Source organism: Colias philodice, chromosome 2 (genome assembly GCF_061535455.1).
Source record: "Colias philodice isolate Cphi_HAF_F1 chromosome 2, ilColPhil1 Martin Lab GWU primary, whole genome shotgun sequence".
Lineage (NCBI taxonomy): Eukaryota > Metazoa > Arthropoda > Insecta > Lepidoptera > Pieridae > Colias > Colias philodice.
The window spans coordinates 10,341,536-10,368,399 of NC_143087.1; the positions used below are offsets into that span (position 1 = coordinate 10,341,536).

At 33.0% G+C, this 26,864-nt stretch overlaps 1 protein-coding gene across 2 annotated transcripts in view; it reads left to right on the forward strand.

Annotated features, from left to right (window-relative positions):
* Nucleotides 1–230: 230 nt before the first annotated feature.
* The window catches only part of Ndae1 (Na[+]-driven anion exchanger 1), a 50,554-nt gene continuing 23,920 nt past the window's right edge, over nucleotides 231–26,864 (forward strand). For both annotated transcript variants that reach the window (XM_089708271.1, XM_089708277.1), the window contains exon 1: nucleotides 231–457. The gene's annotated coding sequence lies outside the window, so the exon portion shown is untranslated. The remainder of the gene's footprint in view (nucleotides 458–26,864) is intronic.

Sequence of the window (26,864 nt, forward strand, 5' to 3'; positions counted from 1 at the left end):
AAAACCATGAATAGGAAGGTCCAGAATAGAATAAAAACATGCCCGATTTTAGAACAATCCAAGTTTACCTCCATTTTTGCGTTCCGTACCCACATCTCGCGTGCACACAGTGTTCTATTGTGTTTGCCTATCAATAAAAACCACGTACATTATAACGTGCACACATTTCTGTGCACGTAGTTGGAAAGCGGTGATAGTTGAGCGCATGCGTGGTTAGCAACAACAACCCTCTCGACTCAGACGAGGCGCACCATTACAACGCGACGCTCTTTTCAAAGATCCAAGTTTTAAATTAATTTTGTATGAAAGGCACCGTGTTACTGTGTATACGTTAATATTACATTGTATTGTACTGTTGTGTTGTGGAATTGTTAGCTGAAATGGACTTTTTTATACACCACCTCCAGTGAATGTGTGATTTCGGTCAGAGAAATCTCTGAGCGATCCGGCAAGAGCAGTAAGTTATTTAAAATGTATATGTACCCACTAGACATAAATTACATGTTTGTAAAGGAAAATACGCTTTAATTAAATACACCAAAGATATATTTTAGATAATATTAACCATATGGTGTGAATAGGTATTTAACGTTTTTGATCGTAATTTTGTCGAAAATGAATGAGATGAAATTCTCACATTATGTAATTAAATATCTCAGCTTTAAAAAATTTAAGCGTTAATAGTTTAAGTATTTAACTTTATATTGAAACGTTAAATGTGCAGCCTCTTTATAATTCTCTTATTATCATATTGTTTATGTTAACACTGTTATACCTAATTCCTACTTGATTAGTTATTTGTATTAAGTTTTAAATGTATTAAATAATAATTTTAAAAGAAATATAACATAATAATATAAAACATAAATATACTATTCATTGTTCTATATAATTCTTGAACTTACTTTTCATACATTATCTAATAGAGTATACCTAGTATAGTAAATAATATAAAATATTATAAGAATCATTGCTAATCTCCCAGGCTGAAAGAAAAATAATCGTTTATTCTACAGTAAAATTCTCTCTTTGTCTCATTAAATTTAATAAAATTACGGGAGTTTTCATGAATAATTAAGACGAATTTTTATGAAGACCTTTGTTAAAAATTTTTAGAAATTATTTTGTTTCTTTGATTAGTGGCGTTTTTTGTTTTTTCTTATTATTGACTTTCAGCAAAAATATATTATTTATGAATACCGTATCTAACATTTACACATTAAGCAAAATCAACGAACATATTTATAGAATCCGTATATAATACATTCCACGAATTTATATCAAATGTATATAATATTATACATTTGATGTAAATTCGTGGCTTCTTCCATTGATCGTTTTCCAGATATATTTGGTAACTTGAGTTAATTAACATATTAATTCGCAATGTTATCAATGTTAACTGAAGTATTTTAATGATATTATGAATGAATGAATTAAAGTTTTATTGTACACAACAAAGTAAAGAAATAACATTAAAAAAATATACATAAATTGCACAATAGTCGCCCTTATGGCTACAGATTGTGTAACTAATATGGATTAGGAAGGGATATTCGGATCTAGAATAACACTCAGTAACATTCAGAACTTTCGTTATAAATGTAAAACCTAGTAATAAAATAGTTATTACATCTATACATGCAAAACATTAATTCGTTAGATAGAAGTCACGATACGCTATATTCAACAACCTGCTGTGAAATATACCTATGGTGTATTTCGGACGATTAGATTTCATTCTTATTTGGTGCTTAATAGAATATAGCATAGAATATGTATAGCTAAATAGAATATAATAAAACTAATGTGGATCTTTACTTAAAATATCGTTTACTATATTGTGTTAGCTATGTTTCGCGGTGACCTATGGACAAAATAAAAACTTTCAACCCCTATTTCAAGCTTTAGGAGGTTGATTTATAGACAAAAGTAGTCCGTGTTCGACTAGAGTTAGGGTTAGGTTGAATTTGATTGGGTAGTTTTAAACATATAAATTAATTATAATAAAACATACACACTCGTATTTAATACCAACAGCTATTATTCTAGAATTATTCAAGAAACAAGGAACAAAACAAGATGAAACGATCATCTTGCTTGCATGACACTTGTGGGCAGCGTGTTTGTGCATGATGTGATAATCCAATATCCTATATTACGAGCGGTGAATGCACTAAATTCTGTGTCCACACTTCTTGAAGTCGACTTTACGTTTATATATGCAGTAAAAGTGACGGCGTATATAAAAAAAATGATTTATCTATACTATACTTCTATATCTACTAATATAATAAAGCTGAAGAGTTTGGTTTGTTTGAACGCGCTAATCTCAGGAACTACCGGTCCGATTTGAAAAATTCTTGCCGTGTTAGATAGCCCATTTATCGAGGAAGGTTATACATATATCATCAGTCATCACGCTAAGACCAACAGGAGCAGAACCACGCGGGTGAAACCGCGGGGTGCGGATAGTTGTTTATAAATTCAAATTCAAAACTCGAATATCTTACAGAGATTGAAGATAATATGTAAAATTAAATAATAATTAATATTATGTTAATAAAATAATAATTTATATTATAAGCTTCTGGCTACGTCTGTGACTTTGTTCGCGTCGATTTTGCGGTCAAGGAGTCGCGGTTTATCTTGCATGCTTTGGCTATTCGTCGAAGCAACTCGACGCGTCTTCTAAAATATGATAATACTTTTTAAAGAACAAAGCACTTTCTTGTTGTGGCTTTACTTTTCTTTTAATATCTTCATCAAACTTGACATGAAAAATATTAGTGTCGTTTCTATTTTCTTATTGTTTTAGTATTTCATTTTTATTATTTATGCGAAATCCCCTGTTGAATATTACCTGTTACTCTTTTATTATTCTGTGTTCCATTACTTCCATAAGCTGTTTTCATTCATTTACCAGATCAAGGATTACATAAAAGCCTTTCGAGACAAAAGATAAGTCTATATTATACACTGTATAACCTCGAAAATGAAGCCAAAAAAAGGTAAATATTTGCGTGTAACAATATGGACATGGGCTTTTATATCACTATAATACACGGTGGGTCTATAAAACTATTGTAGTATTGCGTAACTGTATATTTTATATTGGTACAATAATAAAAAACCTGCGTTGCGAGGATGGGTGAACAAAAAAAAATAACTACATCGTTATTTTTTTTATATGCGCTACTTATAAAATTATTAGGTTTTATTTTTGCTTCTTACGTAAAGATATGTGGCAGAAAAAAAACATAGTAGGTACAAAAAAGTCAATAATGATAGCTAGTGTGTGTTGTCCTGAATTTCATTCGGCTTGATTTAAATCCAACTGGACTTAAATGAAAAAGTTCAGTTGTTCTCATGCGTTCGCGTGAAAATTAAAATTAAATTTAAATTTTCTAGATTTTGAAAAACCAAAATGATTTAAAATATATCTCAAACATTCTCAAATATTTTAATTAACAGGATTCGATTAGACAGTGAGATAAAAATACTTAAACCGTACCATCATATTTCAATTTATTGTTCAAAACAAAAGCCATTTGGCTTTTCAAAGGTAAATGTATTTATACACTCAGTGAAGAAGAAAATATTTCTCTTTTGTAGGGATTATTACGAAGGCAGTCGCGTGTTATAATTTTCTTTATTTTGGCATACTTTTCCTGAAGGTTAATTTGTTTGAAATAGACTCACTGTCCTCTTTCATCAATACTTTGAAGAATCTATACATATTGAAGGGAATCTGTTTATGTTTTTACTTTGCTTTCTTCGTTCTGTGATGTAATTATAAACTTAAACGAAAGCAAATATGATTTTAAAAATAAAAAAGCAATTACATTTCTTTCACACTATCAGTGTAACATGGATCCACGTCTAAATTCTAAAACAAAGTTTCATACCACAAATTTTGTGTAAAACATTCCTCTTAATATAAAAACATAAATAAAATATATCCCATTTAAAGCAGTCAGTCGGTTAATAAATAAAATAGAAATTCACGTTCAAAGCTACAAAATGAATAAAGACTTGTTTGTTTTATTAAAACCAAATATCTCCGAAAACGTATCAACTACGATATACAAAATCAATTTTGTTTAAAACTAAACCGCCTTCAAAATATAATCCCACAAAACATTTAAATTTCAAATTTGACCAACCGAAAGGCACTAGCTTAAAAAATAAATCATCACAATCAGTTCACCCAGTAGTGACCTCAGAGGTAAGAAACACAAAAAAAATTGATAACATGGAGGATGTTATCAATTTTTCAACCGTTTTTCAAGTCGGTTGAAAATACAAGTAAAATTTCTGTGTATCACAAGAATATTTCTATTTTCGTATGAAACGTTGATTGCGGTTCGTTTGAATAAATTATACTATTCAGAGACCAAACAAATAGTGCTGATTGAACAAATACACAATACACGTAACAAGCACTGTTTTTATTTTATCTTACTTATCTGATGACATAAATATAGATTTATATTATGTAATTTATATCCTTGGTATAAGAAATAGCGTATAAAAAAGTTTAATTTTAAAATATTTAATAATTTAACCCCTTGCCCGATCGGGCCACGACACAATAGATTTTCTATTGTGTCTGTGATTCCGGGGGCTGAGGCATTAAAGGGCTTAAAAAAATCCTGAAAACGTCAACCGCGAAGATCTAAGTGGGAATTAATATTTATACAAACAAACCTTATAAAGCTTTTGACTTTTTATTCTTGATATATACTTACAAATTCCGGCTATCGTGTATTTTTGTGTTAAACAACTTTAAAAAACTGTGAACTAACATTGATTAGATTTTTGACAACATTTTTACTATCTGTTTTAATTTGTGTCAAATTATAAAAGTTAGGCCATTACTACAAAAAACGAATCGGCTACAGCTTCATGGTAACTAATATAAATTTTAAAAGAGCAGGTACAGATAATATGAGCACATACCCTATATCTCACAATTCATTGAAATATTAATAAATTGCAAAAGTTACGATTATTACAACATAATCTTTTTTGTGTATTTAAATAATATTTTATCGTGAGAAAATAAATTCATTCCTAAGAAATATTACACTGTGGCAGTTGTTCAGGATCAGCCTTGTAACATATATTTTCATGCCAGTCAAAACAAGTGTAATAAATAACAAAACAGGAGGCCTTTTACTTTTCCTTACAATCCCACCTCGAATCCCAAACCCATTGGAGTTTGAACCTTACCCAAATCAAATTCATTCAAGAGTTGTGTTAACCATAATTCAAGTATGTTATTGTATTTCTAACAATAAATAAGGATAAAGGAAAAGAAGGAAGTCTGATACAAATTAAAAATTATCTAAAAAATGACGATCTGTACTCGGCGGGTCCACTCAGAGAGAACAGCTTCGCGTAGCATTTTCTACGTTGGGTTGAGAAAAAAGCGTTTGCCATTTTTCTCGGTCCGCCACGTCTACACTGATCAGTGACCAACCTGCTTCGCCCAGCATAAACATGGCTGCTTTCTGAACATTAATTCTTTGTCAACAATTTTTTTTTATAATGTAGCTGTTTGTTTTATTTTATAATAATAAGTGTGTTGGTTTATATTTATATTCTAGTATTATATTATACGTATATTTTATAAATATAAATAATTTATTAATATGAACCTTAACTGAAAGTGTTCGAAAGAATATTCAGAGAGGTAACTCACCGGTGAGAGCCGCTACGTGACTTGATTCCCGTCCTTAAATTAACTTTCAGATTATATTTTTTATTGAAATGTACTTTCAGTATTGAGAAGGCTGAAGGATTATCCGTCAGATGATTGAGTTTTTTTTAAGTCCATATTAAGAAGAATTTATAAAGAATATTTGAATGATTACTACATTTATCTTCAAACTGAATAAGAGCTTATTTTGCAATTATCTGTATCAAATAAATATTGATAGGAACTACGCGAAAGATCAAATATTTGTACAGCTTACATGGTTTTTAAAAGCAACTACAGCGTTAATTTTTAGTTTCTCGTTACATAATCGAATCGGTATCACAAATTTTTATTGTGTAGTTTGACCTCAGTTTGACTGTGTTTGATTCAAAAACGCTACTGACATCTTATTGAATAAAAAAATATTTAAGTTTTGGTATAGTAATTTGAATATGTATGTAATAACAAACCTAATATCGAGTATAATACCTATCCTAATAGTTAAAATAGTTATTCCCTAGAGAAGTCAAAGTGAGCCAATAATTATGAATTCAATTAAATGTACGAAATTAATTTGCAATCGACCAAAGGACCTGTGCCTTAACCGGGTTAAATGTAAAGTTATTGAAACATCTTTTTGAATAATAAGCAATCTATCATTTCATAATTTAATTTGTATTTTCAATCAATAACAAAACAAACAATAAAAATTTTTTGTACCTACTTAATTACTTTTACCATTTGAAGCAAGTACTAAATGATATAAAAAAGCGTTCTTAACACTTTTTTACTAACAGGTATGAAAGTACATATTATTATATCATACATAGTAACGTCATACTAGCATAAAAATGCCAAAACATAAAATTATAGTGTAACAATATTAAGTACTAGCGGTCCGCCCCGGCTTCGATCGTGGTACATATTTCGCAATAAAAGGTAGCCTATGTTCTTTCAGATTATCTGTGCCAAATTTCATCAAAATCGGTCCAGTTGTTTATGCGTGAAAACCATACATATACATACAAACCTTTCCTCTTTATAATATTAGTATAGATTTGCAGCAGTTAAAAAATTATACAATTCACGAAAATGCGAAGTTTTCCTGCAATTTATAGTCCACAGTTGTCTTCATTTTAATACCACAAAAATTTTAAGCATGGTCTACATTTCTCACTACGAGGAAATGGAATAATCAAATTTGCCACATCAAAGAATTCTTGAGTGCTTTCCCCAACTTGTTTCTACTGAGACCTTTGTCTTTGGAGATAACTATTTATTACGGTTTTAAATTGCTCATTTCTGATGTCTTGATAGTTCTTATAAGATATTTTACAAAGTAAATATATTCAGTTTTAGAAGATGAAGCTTATGTAGATTTAGTAAAAAAAAGCTATTCTAAATAATCTTAAAAATTAGACGAATCTAAAAAGAGGCAATTGAAATACCATATAGTATTTTTTCACATGAATTAATTGCGTTCATCTTACATTAATAAAGAACTGAAATCCTTTTACACACCTAACAGGCAACAGCAGTAAGTACTATATTATCTAAACGTATTTTGAAAATCGTAAAAATAGAGACAGTACCGTCTTACTTTAATTAAAACCTTGGTTATATTTGTCTATGTTAAAACTTCTATTTTTTTTAATAAAATTGATTTTCTTTTTCTAAATTTCACATCGCTTTAGCTTCATCATTCACAAGGGCACAGATACAAAATTAGACTGCCCTCACGCCTAATGAGAAAATTCCGTTTACTCAATTGACATTGACTGCTACGAGCTACGTAGCGCTACGTGTGTCTACGTTGCTACGGGCTTTTCGATTGAAGTGCCTATTTCCGCTGTATTTCCCAGTAACAATCTACACTACTGCCTTGACTAGACGTTTATTTTATAAGATATTAAGAAACTGTTGCTGTGTACGTATGATACGTATGTTTACGTAGATTATTTTAAGCTAAAAAGTACATAATAAAAAAGTAGTTTTTGATAATAATTGGCTATAAACCTTCAATGAACATTGAGTGAGACATGTAAATAATATTCCTATTTCACGCTTTAGGTCGATTTTTGATAAATATGATTGACCTTGGATCTCAGCTATTTTCATTTCAAAGTTCAACTTGGAAACAAGATTTTCGCATTAATAATATTACTACGAACTTTAGCTTTATATTAAAACCATGGCCTCAAGGAGTTGAAATTTACAACACTTTCATATTTATACAAGCTCGAAAGACATTTTGAATATTTCAGCTTTGAGAACGAAAAACAGGGGTAACTTTTTATGATGTCTTGCCAATAAATTACGAAAAGTTAGGCAATGTGAACGTGAATTAACTTATATATAAGTGTAATTTTAATTATTTATAAATACATACATAGTATAAATAACAGCGCTTCATGAAGAAGATTGATATATTTTAATATATCAACTTGGATTTTCTGGCTTAAATCTTACGAGCAAATCCTAAAGCCTCTTTTAAGGCATGTACATTAAATATTCTCAAGGCAAGGTTTAACATATTATCTTATACTTAGTACATTACCGCCTCCTTGGTACAGTGGTTTACGCGTGAGCGTAGAACCGAGGTTCTAGGTTCGATTCCCGGTGGAGACGAAGAAAAAAAAATGTCTCGGTCTGGCGGGACACAGAAGGCTGATCACCTTCTTGTTCCTAAAGAAAATCTATCAGTGAAACAAATGTTTAATGCATCTGCCCCTTACACCACTTGGGGACATGGGACTTCACTTTTTTTTTTATACTTAGTACATAATATGAAAATAATTTTCTACCTAAGTAAGAAGATTGTTTGTTGAATTTTTGTATGTAGGTACACTTATAATTGATTATGAAACAAATGTATTTTTTGTAATTTATCTGGATAGTTGTCATGGTTGTCCCTCCACCTACATATTTGTCTTAAATATAGAAATATTTAAGGAAACACGATACACGTGTTTAAAAGATTTTAAGCGATATTGTCTTCCAGTTGAATGCACTTCAGCTATAATGTCATTGTTCGCGACGCAAAGCTGTCGTTCATTTGTTTCCACTTGGTAATGAGAACGGAGTTTTATTTTTTATTTAAATTACTATATAATAAACTGCGGTTTTGCTCAAGTGATTAGTAGTACTGGTTTCAATCAACAATTGAGCCAAAATTCTCCATGGGATTATAAATATTAGAATTAGACTTATTAACTGTAATTTAGCATTTTTAGTTAGTTTTAGATTGCCATTTTATTATTCACTAAATCATGTTATAAGTATTTAAAAGCTGGACGAAACTAAAGTTCATAATTAATTGCTATAGTACAAAGAAAAAATGTAGGTTCTACCCCTTTCACAATTTGTTACAGAATTGGGTTTCAATTTTATTTACCACCTAAGGTCACGCAATTACAATTGGAAGAAAGGGTAATAGGTCCATTGGCCTAATTGCCTGTAACAAGCCTTCTATTTAATTAAATTCCCAAAATTATTAAAATTTATCCGCAGATAAGAAAATTTGGGCAAAGAGATACAAACCAAAATATACTGGAAATATAATTACAAAATATGACAATGAAAATTAATCTTTTATTATATTTACTCTGATTTACTTCAAATTCATATTAAACATTGGTCAATCGAACCATATTTGCACGAGTTGAACGTACGAAGTTAAAATAATGAAAAATGGAGCGCGTGTGCCAAGCACACGTACGTCAGTAATGAAACATCTTTGCAAGATTCAAACATACCAAAATCGTCGCCTTACTCCATGACATGACGGTATTGCCATGACGCTACCTTGAAATTTTACTCTCAACGCGCCTAAAAAGTTTCACAAAAACACGAAAAGTACCTATTCAATTCCTAGCTATTGCCTGACTATTATCTTAATATATATAAATCTCGTGTCACAATTTTTTTCCTCAATGGACTCCTAAACCACTTAACCGATTATAATAAAACTAGCGACCCGCCCCGGCTTCGCACGGGTGCAATGCTGATACTACACTACAGAAAAATTGTGAACGTTGTATATAAAAATATAGCGGCCCGCTCCGGCATCGCACGGGTATAAAATACATAGCCGGGCGGCCTTAAACGCTACGTCCCGCAATTTTTAAATCTGTAATATCTTGGAAAATATTCACTTAAATCATACGGTGTAAAGGGCCATATAGATCTATATTAAATGAACAATGTATTCAAGGTATTTAATTGGTTAAGGATTAATGCTGTATTGGTTAAAATCGCATCGCAAATTAGCCATTATTTGTCGTAAAAAGTAAATTTTTTTTTTTTTTTTTTTTATTAAATAAGGTTGCTAATTAAAATAGCACCTTATACAAATTACAATCTAGCCTACAAGACTAATAAGTAATTTTATGTTAACCTAAATTTCTAAATAACTTATTCTAAGAGAGTGTCCATTGTCACTTGCTTAGTGTCTGTTAAGGGGAAGTAAGTCACTTTGCTCGTGTGCTTTGGTATACAGATAATTGTCACTGTTCACTTTTCACTTATCACTACACTAACTCAAAAGGTTTAGTCCTTTTTAGTCTTCGCACTAGGTCCGTGGTATCAAGGAGCTGGATAGCCTCAACATTCACGTGATGATGAAGTCGATGTTGATGAGCTTCTGCATGTTTTTGAACAATTTTGTCCACGGTGTCCACTTTTAGGTCACGGTGGAGGTCACCATTACGGATGTACCAGGGGGCATTTACAATGTCTCTCAGTACTTTATTTTGGAAACGTTGTATTATGTTAATGTTGCTTTTTTTGGTACAGCCCCACAGCTGAATACCATACGTCCATACTGGCATGAGGACTTGTTTGTATATGAGAAGCTTATTATGTATCGACAACTGGGAGTATCTTCCAAGAAGCCAATACAATTTCTTATAGCGCAAGCCTAATTCTTCTCGCTTCTTCTTGACGTGAGCCTTCCAGCGTAGCTTAGCGTCAAGCGTCATACCAAGGTATTTCGCCGTGTTAGCATAAGGTATTTGTTGGCCATTAAGGAGTATCGGGACAATCTGTGTTCTTTTGTTTGTAAAATTTATGTGAACGGATTTTGATTCGTTCAATCTTATCCGCCATTTCCGAGTCCATTCATAGACCTGGTTCACAGCTTCTTGGACTTTATCTCCTGCTTCCTGGTAAGTGATGCCTGTGGCCATGATAGCAGTGTCGTCAGCAAATGTTGCAGTAATGTTTTTTTCTAATACTGGGATGTCACACGTGTACAAAAGGTATAGGATGGGACCTAAAACACTTCCTTGTGGCACACCAGCTCGTATTTCCTTGAGGTCCGAGAAGGCATCGTCTTGTCGAACTCTAAAGACTCGATTGGTTATATACGATTCTAAGATATCTGAAATTTGTTTTGGTAGCATTGTTCTTATTTTATGAATGAGACCTTTGTGCCAAACCTTATCAAAAGCCTGTGCGACATCTAAAAACACTGCTGAACAGACTTTCTTTTCTTCAAACGCTTTTTCGATGACATTTGTTAATCTGTGAACTTGATCTATTGTGGAGTGTTTCTTTCTAAATCCAAATTGGTGTTCTGGAATTATTTTCTTCTCATCAAGTATTGGCATGATCCGTTTAAGTAACAGTTTTTCAAAAAGTTTTGATACTATTGGTAGCAACGAGATCGGTCGATATGATGTTACATCGTTTGGCGGTTTTCCTGGCTTTAATATCATAATAACTTCAGCAACTTTCCACAAATTAGGCACATATTTCAACCTAAATGCAGCGTTAAAGAGTGTTGTTAATTTGATTATAGCTTTGCGAGGCAAATTATGCATTATTTCGCCTGTGATTAAGTCAAACCCCGGAGATTTTTTTGGGTTAATACTAAACTTAATTTCGTTGGAGATTTCTTTGGGTGTTACAGACTTTATTTGTAATTCTTCATTAAGGTTTTGATCTTCAGGTAATTCATTTGCGTCATCATCATATGGCTTAAAGATATTTTCCAGATGTTGCGCAAATCTTTTAACTTTTTGTTCATTGTGGATAGCCCATTTTCCATTTTCTTCCTTAATTGGTGGAATATGCAGAACGGGTCTATTCATATGTTTCGTAGCTTTCCAGAGTGAGTAGTCTGTGCAGCGATCGTTAGTCAGTTTTTTGAGATATGACGTCATATTAGCGTCATTTAGTTTTTGTATCTCTCTTTGTAGCTGTTTTGTGAGATTATTTAGTAGCTTTTTATCACCAGGAAAACGAGTTTGGTGCCACCGGTTTCTCTGTTTTCTCTTTTCACGTAAAAGTTCGATAATGTTCTTCGGGTAGACTGCTCCCCTGTGACAAGGGTGACTATCTGGTGTGTTTCTCCATGCTGCTTGTTGTATGTCTACCATAAATTTTTCGACTTCAATGTCAAGTTGTTCTGGATTTTTTAATGGTATATTAAGTTTTATATGTGTGTCCAAGTCGATTCTAAAACTGTTCCAGTCTGTTTTCTTATTTACTAATCTTAGGTTATTATTCTTATTTATAATATTTATACATAATTTAAGAATAATGGGCGAGTGGTCTGAACTCATATCGTTCATACTCTTTATATCTAAATAGTTAGATGATATATTTTTATATATAAAGAAATCCAATAGGTCGGGTATTTTGTTTGGATCTGTAGGCCAATAGGTTGGTATGCCCGTAGATGCAAAGTTACAGTTCATATATTTCATGGCACTTAGAAGTTCTTTGCCTTTAGGTGTAATCAACCTGGAGCCCCAATGGGTATGTTTGGCGTTAAAGTCACCACCAACAATAAATCTGTCGCCAAAACTCTTGAGAAGGCTAACGTATTTCTCTTTATTAAAAGATTCTCTCGGTGGGAAATACAAGGCTGATATAGATACAGGACCACGTTTGGTTTCAACGCATACTGTTACGGCCTGTACTTCTTGTTCTTCGATTTTACTTATTTCATAGTGCTTCAACTTTTCTTTTATTATCACTGCACTTCCACCTCTAGCTGTATTATTTGGGTGAAGTGCAAGATATACTTTGTAACCTTTAAATTTAATGTATGATTGTTTGGTGAAGTGTGTTTCCGATACTAAGCACACGTCAATATTTTCTATTTCAAGGACAATTTGTAATTCATTGTGGTGTTTAAGAAGCCCATTGGCATTCCATTCCATTATGCTAAGTATTTGAGTCATTTTTTGGCAGTAGATGTAGCATTTCTATTGCTACTTTCCAGTTTCCTTAGTCTCTCGTCAAATGTGGACATAAGGCTTAAAATTTGGTTGAGTTTTCCTTCAACGCTGTCTTTCATTTGGTTGCTTCCTTTCGTCTGGTTACCACTCGCGATTTGTGCAAAAGTGATGTGCTTACTTACTTGCCTGCTTTCTTTCACAGCTGGAACCACTTTTGTATCTGCTGTTTTCCGCTGATTTGGGATATTTAGTTTTTTTGTCGCTTTATTTTTAAGCGTCTGCATTTCTTTTGCTACCATGCATCCTCTATAGTTCGCAGGATGTGGAGCGCCACAATGCACACACTTTGGCTTTTCTTCTGCTGGCTTTTTACAATCTTTAGTTAGATGTTTACCAGTGCACTTTACACATCTTGGATCCTTGGAGCAATATTTTTGGGTGTGCCCGTAGGCTTGACATCTTTTACACTGAGGAACTAATTTAGAGGTTTTCAAGGGATGGATTTCCACCCTGCATCCTAATATAGACGTTATCTCATAGATTTTGTTTATTTCCTCTCCGTTATTAAAGGTAAGCATGAACATATTGAGAGGTGTCTTGTCCTTCCACCTCAGCTTGTTTACTGCCTCCTCAACTTTGAAGCCTTTTCTTTTCAGGTCTTCTACAATTCTATCTGGGTTGCATGTATGGTGCAATTTCTTAGCTATAACTCGTATTGGTCTTAATTGTTTGTTTTCATAGGAATGCCAATGAAAGCCATCGGCAGTCAAAAACTCTGTGATGGTCCGATATACTGTTTCATTTTCAGTATTAATTTTTACGGTTTCTCCGTGCATAATTTTAATTGTAAAGCCGCCCCCTGGCGACTTTTCTAAGAGGAGATCAAAGAACGATTGGTAGTTCCTGATGTCATCTACTATTATAGGTGGAGGAAGCGGCACCTTTTTGGGTTTTACTTTCTCCTTACTTTCCTCATTTCGCTCTTCTTTATCGGAGATATGAGTGGGTGAAGTGGGTCGTAAAAAGTAAATGACAAAAAAAAGTTATTGTGGGTTATCCATAAGAGATAGACATATACCGTCGCGGACTTTTCTGTAGACCTTTTCAATGTGTATAATACTTAGTACATTATTTTGATAAAACTCGTAGGGTTCAGCCTGCGTTTGCAATGTAAGCGGAATAAATGTAATTTTTTACGACATCACATTAGAAACCTCAAAAATAACAGTACTTCTCCACTACTTAATCGATCTTATTATACATATAAACCTTCCTCTTGAATCACTCTATCTATTAAAAAAAACCGCATCATAATCCGTTGCGTAGTTTCAAAGATTTAAGCGTACAAAGGGACATAGGGACATAGGGACATAGGGACAGGGAAAGCGACTTTGTTTTATACTATGTAGTGATTCGCACACCATGTGCAGTTCGGCACAACTTGAGAGATAGGATAGTTTAAACATACCACGGGCGAAGCCGGGGCGGACCACTAGTCCATTTATAAATACATTCAGTATGCCCACAGATTATCAACGCTAAACAAACAAGTTAATCCGCTGATAGGTTACGTCGTTAGTATTTGTTCTGTTAAACAGTTTGCTGTGGATGGCTCTTCGGAAGCTATTGTGTTACACAAAGAAAACCACCTGTCTGTCGATAGGTACTCAGCTTGAAGCATTGGGGTAATGTCAGATGTATCATAGATAAACTATTGTTCTACGTAAATAAACGGTTACGATTATTACAAAGAAGATTACGATTATTACAAAATAATAAATAAATGTTTGTATGTATGTCTTTTGTAGAATCGTAAACTGTACATTTTTTCATAATAATCTTCAGTAAAGTCTTGTACATGGGCTCACGAAGGTTTCTGAGTTTGTACGACCAATATTCAATCGTATACTACAGGCGAAGCCGGTGCACAGCTAGTGTATTATAAATTAATATGCCACAAACATACAATGTATCTTGTAATAACAATATGTCTTAATCCGCGTCCATAACAAATCCTTCAGATGAGATGAATACAGAAAATAGAAATAAAGTCAAGAATAATTCTAAAGATAAAATGTTTTATGAAAATAACGTTACTGCCGCAAGATATTTATTTTATTCCAGATGGAAGTAAACAGGAACAGTGTGACAAAACATAGAAGACAGATCGCCCATTTTCCCCAGTACTATAATGAATCAATCCTGCTAATGCCATTTATTCATTAACCAACATGATTACTTCTATTTCTGTTTCATCTATACTAATATTATAAAGCTGAAGAGTTTGTTTGTTTGTTTGTTTGAACGCGCTAATCTCGGGAACTACTGGTCCGATTTGAAAAATTCTTTCGGTGTTAGATAGCCCATTTATCGAGGAAGGTTATAGGCTATATTTCATCACGCTACGAACAACAGGAGTGGAACCACGGGAGTGAAACCGCGTGGAGCAGCTAGTGAAACTATATGATTAAGACTTTTTGGTTAAACATTACGATAGAGTCGATAGGTTCAGAGTTCGATCCACAATTATAGATTGACCATCTTCATTCCTTGTATGTCTATAAATAGTGTTAACAATTGTTGGCTATCCTTTGTAAATAAATAAATAAATACTGGCTCGAAAGAATATCGATTAATACCACACGTAAAATTTAATGTCCCAATCCCACGAGAAATATAGTAGGATTAGGCAGTGGTTGTTACATGACAAGAATAAAAACAATTTTAGATCTTACGCATAATTTATGTGTATTTATCTTACTGTTGAGGTGGACACGACCAGTACCGGCGTTAGGGGGGGGCTTGGCCAGTGCAATGGCCCAGGGCGACAAATTCTGGGGGGCGCCAAGGTCTGAAGTTGGTTAACCTAACACTTGATATTGCTTCCCTCAAGTGGGCGCCACAATATTTTTGCCCGGGGTGTCAGTGGCCCTTACGCCGTCACTGGACACGACAATACAAAATGAAAAACAAGAAAACTTCGCACTACAAATATAGTTAATATATGACATGACAGCATCAACGAGGCAACATTTTCACGTAAAATTTCAAATCTTGAATGATATTATGGTACAGATTGCGCAGGATAGAGTTAAATAACGTTTTTCCGGGAAAAGCAGTCAGAATCCAAACACATAAAAAATATTTTATTATTCTTCATATAAGCTTTATAATAAAGATGTTGATGTTTATACTACATTATACATTGGAACGTTCCGTATCTCTCTGTTAACAAAGTTCCTTGTTTTCATCATAAAGCCTCAAGCATTTGGTTAGTAATAAAATTAAAACTTATCGTCGGCGTTATTATGAAAGAACATAAAGTTTGTTTTGTTAAAATATTGTAGTTCACGATTAAAAGTTAAGTATATTTGTTTTAATTATCTAGTAAATATAATGTGTAGGAGGTGAAATTAGATAATATTTAATATTAGTTAAAATTAACTTCAATGTACCTACAGCTTTCAGCTTATAAACTCGGTTGGAAACTAATATTTTTTACAAATAAGGACTCTAAATGAAATAATTGTACATAGAAAGACCTTTAAATATAATATACAACCCCATAAGTCGAAAACTAGTAAAATATGAAACAATACGCTCTTAAGTACACTGTATACATGTTATAAACTACAGTACAGTACTAAGTATACATATTAAATATACTTAATAGACCAAAACCTTACCGCACCTTAGGCTTAAGTACCTACACAAAAACCAAATTTTAATTAAACGTAAGATTAAACCTGATTAGTAATCCAGGCCCAGTGTTGTCGTAAAGTGTTGAAGTAGGTCAGTCTCCCACTAAAAAAGGTAATTCCCGCTCTCATGATGAAAATGAAATTTAGCGAACCCTCCCTTGCTACTAAAACTAACTAGTAATGATCTAATTTAATACACATTCTCTAATTACATTGCGTAAAAGCTTTGCTAATAATTGAGTGATTTTGTCGTTTCTCTTGTTGTTATTAACATTAGAGTGCTTTTCCACTAATAATGTTTGTTTAATTTAAAGTTTGAAGCGTTTAGCGCTTGAAGCGATGCTATTGGTTATTCACAAACACATTACTCGCTACACATTATTGGTGGAAAAGCACCTGTATGCCGGTATAAGTCTTAAACACCGGTTATAATATATAGGGATTATATTTATTAATAGGATTGTGCAATGAATCTTTTCATCGTAAATATTGTTTTATCATAATATTAATTTTACTTTATAAATATGTACGTTTTTTTTTCGCTTCTTCAACAATAATATTGCAATCGCACGAAATTTCCTAATTTTACCAGACTAGCGTACACAAATTTTTACTCCGATTACACTTATTACATTTCAATTTTTTTTAACGTTAACACTTGCGTTAACAGGCGGTAGAATCATCTCTTAAAACTTTGACACTTAGGCTCTTGTGTGAAGGACCTTAAAAGTGGTAAAAACAGTTTTCCAAAGTGTTTAAGTCAACTTCAAGAAGCATCAAGTCCACTTTGTAAGTGCAAAACGCCTTTTTATATGGCTCAAGGCTTTGTTCACTTTAAGGATGTATAATAGGAAAGAAGCTGAATGAGACATGGGAGTACATAGATCATTTATAATGATGTCAAACAGTAATTGTATGCAGAGAATGGAAAAATATCGCATATTTGGTAAGCCTGGTCATAAAATTATAAAAAAAATGTTATTTTGAATATTTTTGAATTGAATATAATTCAAAATTTACAGAAAATTTGCAGAAAATATTATTTTACCTTAAGTTGCACTATGATTTTAAAATACGGCGTTTTAAAAACTGTTTAATAGTTTTACCTGTTATATACCTTAGTTCAAATATTTATTTACATATAAACTATATAATATTATTATGGTGTAGATTGTTGGTATATACTTAAATTGTATAAAAATCCCTGATACAAGAATGTTATTTTCCAGCAATTCATAATTTCTATCAAGTGGCCATATCACTTAAGTATAATATGAAATAACTTTGGAAATAATAAATATTTGTAACTAGAAAAAAACCTGTTCTCAAGCTTTATTACTCCCGTACATTATACCAATAATATTTATCGAAATAAACTGTAACAAATATGTTTGTGGACGTTCTTACTTCTCCGAAATTCTTACCCATATTATCTTCATCACTACATAGTATAAAACAAAGTCGCTTTCCCTGTCCCTATGTCCCTATGTCCCTATGTCCCTTTGTACGCTAAATCTTTGAAACTACGCAACGGATTTTGATGCGGTTTTTTTTAATAGATAGAGTGATTCAAGAGGAAGGTTTATATGTATAATAACATCCATTAAATAGTGGAGAAGTACTGTTATTTTTGAGGTTTCTAATGTGATGTCGTAAAAAATTTCATTCTTTCCGCTTACATTGCAAACGCAGGCTGAACCCTACGAGTTTTATCAAAATAATGTACTAAGTATTATACACATTGAAAAGGTCTACAGAAAAGTCCGCGATGGTATATGTCTATCTCTTATGGATAACCCACAATAACTTTTTTTTGTCATTTACTTTTTACGACAAATAATGGCTAATTTTCGATGCGATTTTAACCAACACAGCATTAATCCTTAACCAATTAAATACCTTGAATACATTGTTCATTTAATATAGATCTATATGGCCCTTTACACCGTATGATTTAAGTGAATATTTTCGAAGATATTACAGATTTAAAAATTGCGGGACGTAGCGTTAGCGGCGGTACCGGCCGGCCGGGCCGCTATGTTTTTATATACAACGTTCACAGTTTTTCTGTAGTGTTTTTAGTATCAGCATTGCACCCGTGCGAAGCCGGGGCGGGTCGCTAGTACATTATAAACAAGGAAATAAGTATGGCTTATATTTCAAATCAAATATTATATATAGATAGATAGTTATTTATCACTACATGTGTTCATATTCACATGATTCACATGATTCACATGAATAGGCCTATCACACGCCTCGTCTTCTAACAGCCATTGAAGCTAAACCATTGTATACTTTCATATTGTGACAATAGCTCCGTGTAAGCACAGTCCTGCAGAGAAATTGCTTTCTCCTTGCTTCTTGGATTTAAAATGTGTGTATAAGTGTTGTGTTCGTAAGTAGATTTTGAATAGCATTTAAGATTAATAACTACATAGTAAACACTCGTGGGATGTGTATATTTTTGTTATAATTTTTTTATATTTTCTTACGTATAAATACGCTCTAAAAGTTAACGTAGTATTGTATAATAAATAATATTATAGTGAAAAATAAATCCATTTTCTAATCTAATCTCTAATCTAATGAAATTGTTAAAAAAAGCTTTGCTCTTATGTATATATCTATAAATAATGTGATAGGTACATGAGAGAAACGTTGTTAGCGGTTGATTTATAACGACACTCAAAATAATTATAATTGTAAAATGGCTACAAGGTAACTTGATCAATAAATGTTTATTTACCACAAAATACAGAAACCTAATACAGGTCAATTTTAGGGGTAACTTGATTACAGATATTTTAGAAACGCTATTAACTTATTCATGACGATGCCGACCCTCCAGCGACCTGTTGTATAATATTCAAAATGTCTATTGGATTTTTTTTAATACAGCCTCTCTCTCTGTATAGGATACTTTATCTAGAATATTTTCAGTACCTATGTTATTACCTATTAACTAGGTACTATACTATCCATATAAAATATTTATTGCATTGTATGTTAAATGTATGTAAGTACAAATTTTGTAGAGAATAATCTGCGAATAATTTGGAAAATCCAAAAGTGCGCGCCTCATAATTTTTTTTTAATAATTATTTATTAATTATTATTTTTGTTTATTTAATAACAATTAAACCACATCGAATCAGACCCTGAAAAATGAAAGGGTTCTATTCCTGAGCATACTCAAGCGTAAGAGAAAAAAAAAGACTCGATTAGTAAAGTATTTCGGTCGCTATCGTGTTAACAAGAAAAAGGATCCGCACATACAGACACACGGACGTCCAAGACAGAACTTTTTTAAACTGTTTTTTAACTAGTTTAAATAACAAAAATGACATCAAAAATATCATGAACGTTAAAAATAGTGTTTTTTCTTAATATGTGTGTGTATGTATTATCTTACAAGTGCAATGTATGATACATAAAGACATTTTAAGTTTGAAAAATCAGATGTTTTGCGCGAAGCGACAGGTAGTACCCACCTCAACGCTTCGCTTATGAGGCGTGCAAAAGACTCGATTAGTAAAGTATTTCGGTCGCTATCGTGTTAACAAGAAAATCCTCCGCACATACAGACACACGGACGTCCAAGACAGAACTTTTTTAAACTGTTTTTTAACTAGTTTAAATAACAAAAATGACATCAAAAATATCATGAATGTTAAAAATAGTGTTTTTTCTTAATATGTGTGTGTATGTATTATCTTACAAGTGCAATGTATGATACATAAAGACATTTTAAGTTTGAAAAATCGGATGTTTTGCGCGAAGTGACAGTAGTACCCACCTCAACGCTTCGCTTATGAGGCGTGCAATAACTGATCTGATCATGAAAATTATTATTTCACGAATAGAAAGCTTGCTACAATTCAGTCTATTTTTTATACCGGTTCAACATGGGCGAAGCTGAGGCTAACGGCTAGAACTATGGTTAAATATGAAAGGAAAATATTCCTACTAGTTAGAATATGGCCATTATTATAATATTATGTAGAGCAAACCAGTGTGTGTGAAAGTGAAGTTCCGTGTCCCCAAGTGGGGTAAGGGGCAGATGCATTATCCATACATCTATTTCACTGATCGATTTTCTTTAGGGACAATTAGGTGATCAGCCTTCCGTGTCCTGCCAGACCAAGACATTTTTGTTCGTCTCCACCGGGAATCGAACCCAGGATCCCTCGGTTCTACGCTCATGCATTAACCACTGTACCAAGCAAGGAGACGGTCTGTGTAGTATACGGCTTTTATTATAAATACACAATTAAACTCGAAATTGCATGTATTTGAACAAAACCATGTTTGCGGTTCCCCTGGGGGTTATACAGCAAGCCTTGGTTTCAATTATAGTCAAGTTTATTTTAGATGCCTTAGTAGTGTCTAAACAAACAGAAGGTGAAATAACATAAACCCTGGCTATACATTGAAAATTGAAACTTGAAATTTTCATTATCGATGGATTTTGAAATATGTATGAAGACTAAATCACAAATACAGTATTCAAAAACATAGTATGTACCCGTACCTAATGTCACTATCAATTAGAAAAAATATGTAGCTAAATCTCATCTAGCCGTGTAAGCTACGACGCGAAGCATTACCACAGTATTACCATTATTTCCTACAGTAGTGCGACGAATGTACTTGTGCAGAGAAACGGAGGGGAACTGGCGGGGGTCGGGCGACGCGGGCCGCGTAAAGCAAACACGCTTAGTTTGCTTTACCTAGCGCGAAAGGATGACGCAGTCGTATTTTTTGTGTAATAATTTTATTATACATAGGTACTTACATATTCTATTATGGCGCGCACAAACTGTTCGGTTTACGGATGTAAATCTACATTGAAATCCCAGAAGGAAACAATATTTCAGAAAGATTCTATTAATTGTATCTGTTGAATTAAAATCAAATCTATGTATATATGTTGTCCTCATTATTTTCTAATCAGATTGTACATCCCAATGCGAATGCATTACTTAGTTAAATGTTATAATATACAATTAAGAACATCCAAAAATAAAGTGTCCACGTAAATAATATTTAGCAGTGCAATATCTGTAATTATATATTTATGAACAAATAATTACATCAGATTTAATAATCGCAATTATTTTGAATGTACATATGAATAAAGATTTCATCATAATATTAATAATCACAATTGTTTTATTTCCCATTTGTTGCAACCCTAGCGTATTTTCGTGTGGCAGCGTCATTACCTACGCTGGCGGCGGCATCGCGCGACATCAAAGGCGATTCCTTACTGTAGGAAATAATGGTAATACTGTGGCATTACTTACATACACACGAAAAAAAACTTTCCTTATTTCGCAATCGGGAAATAAATGTATTTTTGTTAATCCAATACAAACAAATCTCTTCCATTATGTAAGTAGCTGTTAATTAAACAACTATCAGTACACACGTGAATACCTTAGCGCGTTACAAATTAACGATCCTCAGACATGCAAATAGATGATTCCGCTCTATTTCCATCCAATCACAGATTTTTTCACTTCGGTTAACAAATAAGCTTTACACGGATTCCCTTTGAATGAAATAATGGATACATTTGCATGTGTTTTTGGTTTAATGAAGGTTAGTTTTTTATGTAGACCTAAAACTACACGTGATACGATTAATATTTTTTTATTTTTATTTGTATCAAATACCAGTTTAACTCCCAACTACTGGAACAATTTTTATAACACACAATATCCACAACGATATATCACAGTAATATTTAAGTCTAATTTTGAATAGTCAAGATAAATGATACAGATTTTTGTTTCTTTTATAAAGCGTTAATTAGTTTTTATTAAGTTTGGTTTCTAAATACATAGATGTTAGTATTTCACATTTTAATACACTGCGTATATCAATCCAATTTGAATCTCATTACGCTCGTGCGACTTAAAATCATATAATATTATTAAACCTATTAGTCCATTGAATGAGTCCCTCCAAGGGGGGTCTAGAGTGCGTGAGTTAGTAACGTAAGATGTTTCTTCGGAAACATGTCAAGAGTCCCTAGGTAATAAACATACTAAAACCCCGGGCCACTAGGAGGAGCCCCGGAGTGGGGGGAGGGGGGAAATGGGTCCATTTTTTCATTTTTCGCTTAAATCTCAAAAACGGTACATGTTAGAGAAAAACTTTCAAGGAAAAATTGAAAGGCCATAAAATTATCTACAAGTTGTACCTGAATCATTTTTTCCTATATCCTACCGTTTCTGAGTTATACGCAGTAAAACATGATTTTGGCTCAAACAATTTCAACATCAATCGATCAAAAAATATTTCTTTCTTCCAAAAAACTCAAATGTGCAACTTGTGACCAGTACTGATAGATTGCTCTTAATTAGTTCTATAATTGGTAAAATAAACACATTCCTCCATGGAAGCCTTTAGGAGGAATCGATTGTCAAAATATTATATTAGGGCAGTTTGAGTTACTGAACTTGATCTTTTTATTTTTTTCTTCCAAAAAACTCAAAAGTGCAACTTGTGACCGGTACAGATAGATTGCTCATAATTAGGTCTATCATTGCTAAAAATACCAGATTCCACCACGGAGGCGTTTACGGGGAATTGAATTTTATCAGGGTAGTTACGATACATGAACTTTTTATTTTTTTTCTTCCAAAAAGCTCAAAAGTGCAACTTGTGACCGGTACAGATAGATTGCTCATAATTAGGTCTATCATTGATAAAAATACCAGATTCCACCATGGAGGCGTTTACGGGGAATTGAATTTTATTAGGGTAGTTAGTTAAAAAGTTCATGTATCGTAACTACCCTAATAAAATTCAATACCTCCTAAAGGCCTCCATGGTGGAATCTGGTTTTTTTATCAATGATAGACCTAATTATGAGCAATCTATTGGTACCGGTCACAAGTTGCACTTTTGAGTTTTTTTGGAAGAAAAAAAATAAAAAGTTCAAGTATCGTATCTACCCTAATAAAATTCAATTCCCCGTAAACGCCTCCATGGTGGAATCTAGTATTTTTATCAATGATAGACCTAATTATGAGCAATCTATCTGTACCAGTCACAAGTTGCACTTTTGAGTTTTTTGGAAGAAAAAAATAAAAAGATCAAGTTCAGTAACTCAAACTACCCTAATATAGTATTTTGACAATCGATTCCTCCTAAAGGCTTCCATGGAGGAATTTGTTTATTTTACCAATTATAGACCTAATTAAGAGCAATCTAACAGTACCAGTCACAAGTTGCACTTTTGAGTTTTTTGGAAGAAAAAAATAAAAAGATCAAGTTCAGTAACTCAAACTACCCTAATATAGTATTTTGAAAATCGATTCCTCCTAAAGGCTTCCATGGAGGAATGTGTTTATTTTACTTATTATAGACCTAATTAAGAGCAATCTATCAGTATCGGTCACAAGTTGCACTTTTGAGTTTTTTTGGAGAAAAAAAATAAAAAGTTCAAGTATCGTAACTACCCTAATAAAATTCAATTCCCCGTAAACGCCTCCGTGTTGGAATCTGGTATTATTATCAATGATAGACCCAATTATGAGCAATCTATCTGTACCGGTCACAAGTTGCACTTATGAGTTTTTTGGAAGAAAAAAATAAAAAGATCAAGTTCAGTAACTCAAACTACCATAATATAATATTTTGACAATCGATTCCTCCTAAAGGCTTCCATGGAGGAATGTGTTTATTTTACCAATTATAGACCTAATTAAGAGCAATCTATCAGTACCGGTCACAAGTTGCACTTTTGAGTTTTTTGGAAGAAAGAAATATTTTTTGATCGATTGATGTGGAAATTGTTTGAGCCAAAATCATGTTTTACTGCGTATAACTCAGAAACGGTAGGATATAGGAAAAAATGATTCAGGTACAACTTGTAGATAATTTTATGGCCTTTCAACTTTTCCTTGAAAGTTTTTCTCTAACATGTACCGTTTTTGAGATTTAAGCGAAAAATGAAAAAATGGACCCATTTTCCCCCTCCCCCCACTCCGGGGCTCCTCCTAGTGGCCCGGGGTTTTAGTATGTTTATTACCTAGGGACTCTTGACATGTTTCCGAAGAAACATCTTACGTTACTAACTCACGCACTCTAGAACTTTTTATTCAATGGACTATATGAGCTACATTATAATAGCTAGCCAATAGGCGGCCCCAAAGAGCGAGCAGCCTCGCGAAGCAGTAATGAAACGAAGTAGCTTGGTCAGTGTGGACTTGGCTCGGTTAATGTGGATGCAGCTCGGCCAAGGAAAATACAGTACCTACACGTTTTTTTCCTTGGCCCTGCGTCCAGAATGACCGTGTCTCCGACCTCGGATCGACCACTTAAGCCAAGGAAAAAATAGACGAGTGCTGTTATTTTCATCGGCAGAGCCACATGCACATAGGCTGAGCGAGACCTAGATGTTTCGCACTGTAATTCTCTCGCGAGGCTGCTCGCTCTTTGGACCCGACTTATTGGACATTATAATATAAATGACGTGACATTTATCTACCTTACATTGTACGGTAAGTCGCATGCAAGGCTTCAGTTACTATCAAAGGTGACGTAAATTCAAAGCCATCTAGATTAGGGCCTCTTAGACAATTTCTCCACGAGGTTAAGGTAATTGTTTATGTATTATTACTGGATGGTTGAACTTAGCACTGGTTGAATAGGAATAAAGCCGTCATCAGTCCATGTGAATCTGCGAACTATTGTTTCTAAATGAGCATAAATGTATTTGGCAAATGTTATAATTTATATTATTATTATTTTTTTTTTTATGTTATGGGAAGGCAAACGAGCGGACGCACTGCCTGGTGGTAAGCAGATTGCGTCGCCCATAAACCATAACAGAGGTTATGGTTGTTGCCTACCAGGATAAAGGGATTTGGAAGGAATTATGGAGAAAGGGGCGAGGATGGGAGGGATTAAGGATAGGGGAGGAGAGGATGGGTAGGGGATAGGAAGGGATGTGGGCCTCCGGACCCCTCACTCACCGTACGGAACGCGACAGTAAACTGTCACTATGGCGCCGATATTCTGTGAGGGTGTGGTACCTTCCCCGGTGCGAGCGTGGCCCAGTTCGTGCCGAAGCATGCTCGACTCCCACTCCTAAAACTCAGTTGTGTTTGCGTTATTGCGTAGTATAAGTCTATCCATAGTCCATACCCACATACTATAAGTAAAACTGTTACTTATTTTAGACAATTGTGAAGACTAATGTTGAGATATAACAATTTGAGTTAATTTATTGGTTCCTACCTTCTTCTTTAGTGTAGACTCTTGATAATTTTCAATATAAGTTAAACCATTGTTAAAAAAACACTATAAAAATAAGAAGAAAATTAATGAAACGGGCTAATTTAGTACCTTCTTAATTAACGTAAGTTTAGAGTTTATCTTGAAATTCATCTGGCTTTAGAATTTAGAGTCTAATTTATTATACCTAAATCTTAGATATTGCTAAGACTTGGTTTGGGTGTAGGGTTATTAATTGCCTAAATATTAATTAAGATATCGCAGTGTTATCGTATTACTGATTTACTTTGTATAAACGTGGTTTATTAAAAGCTCTTTCTACTGAAGGACTGAATTAAAAAAGAAGTTACTCTTTTATACTTTGATCGAATGATCACAGTTTAATATAAAAGGAAATAATTAATGTCTTTAAAGAGATAAGAATTAAATTGAATTTAATCAAATGACTAGGCCACGGTCATTACATAATTTCTGCGGGTAACTCCGTCTTATGAAAACACTTTTATCTACCTATTCTATCTTATGAGTAACTGTTATTTTAATGTATAAAATAAAACCCTTTCCAAATACTTAATACACATTCTACGCACTTATTAAGAACGAGAACATCAAACGCATATCTTACACATCAGTGATTAAAATACATACGTATTTATATGTGGATCTTTAAAAGAGCATATTATATACCACAGATAATAAATTCAAGATATACAGACATACGAATTTATACTTACTGTATATAGGAACTACGACACAGTATTTTCATAGAGATGTTGTTTAAAGATTAAAACACGGTATATAGTACGGTACAACATCAAATATATTGTGACCAGAAAATATTTACAATACTTTCTTTACATAATAATTATATTACCTACATTGTACTAAAAATAATTCAAACTTCTGAGACTTTGTGTCCGTTTTAAATTGCTTTATGAATAGTAACTACTAAAACTTCTATGCCGTAACATATTGTGACTGACAAATAAACTATATTTTAATAATACATATTTTATT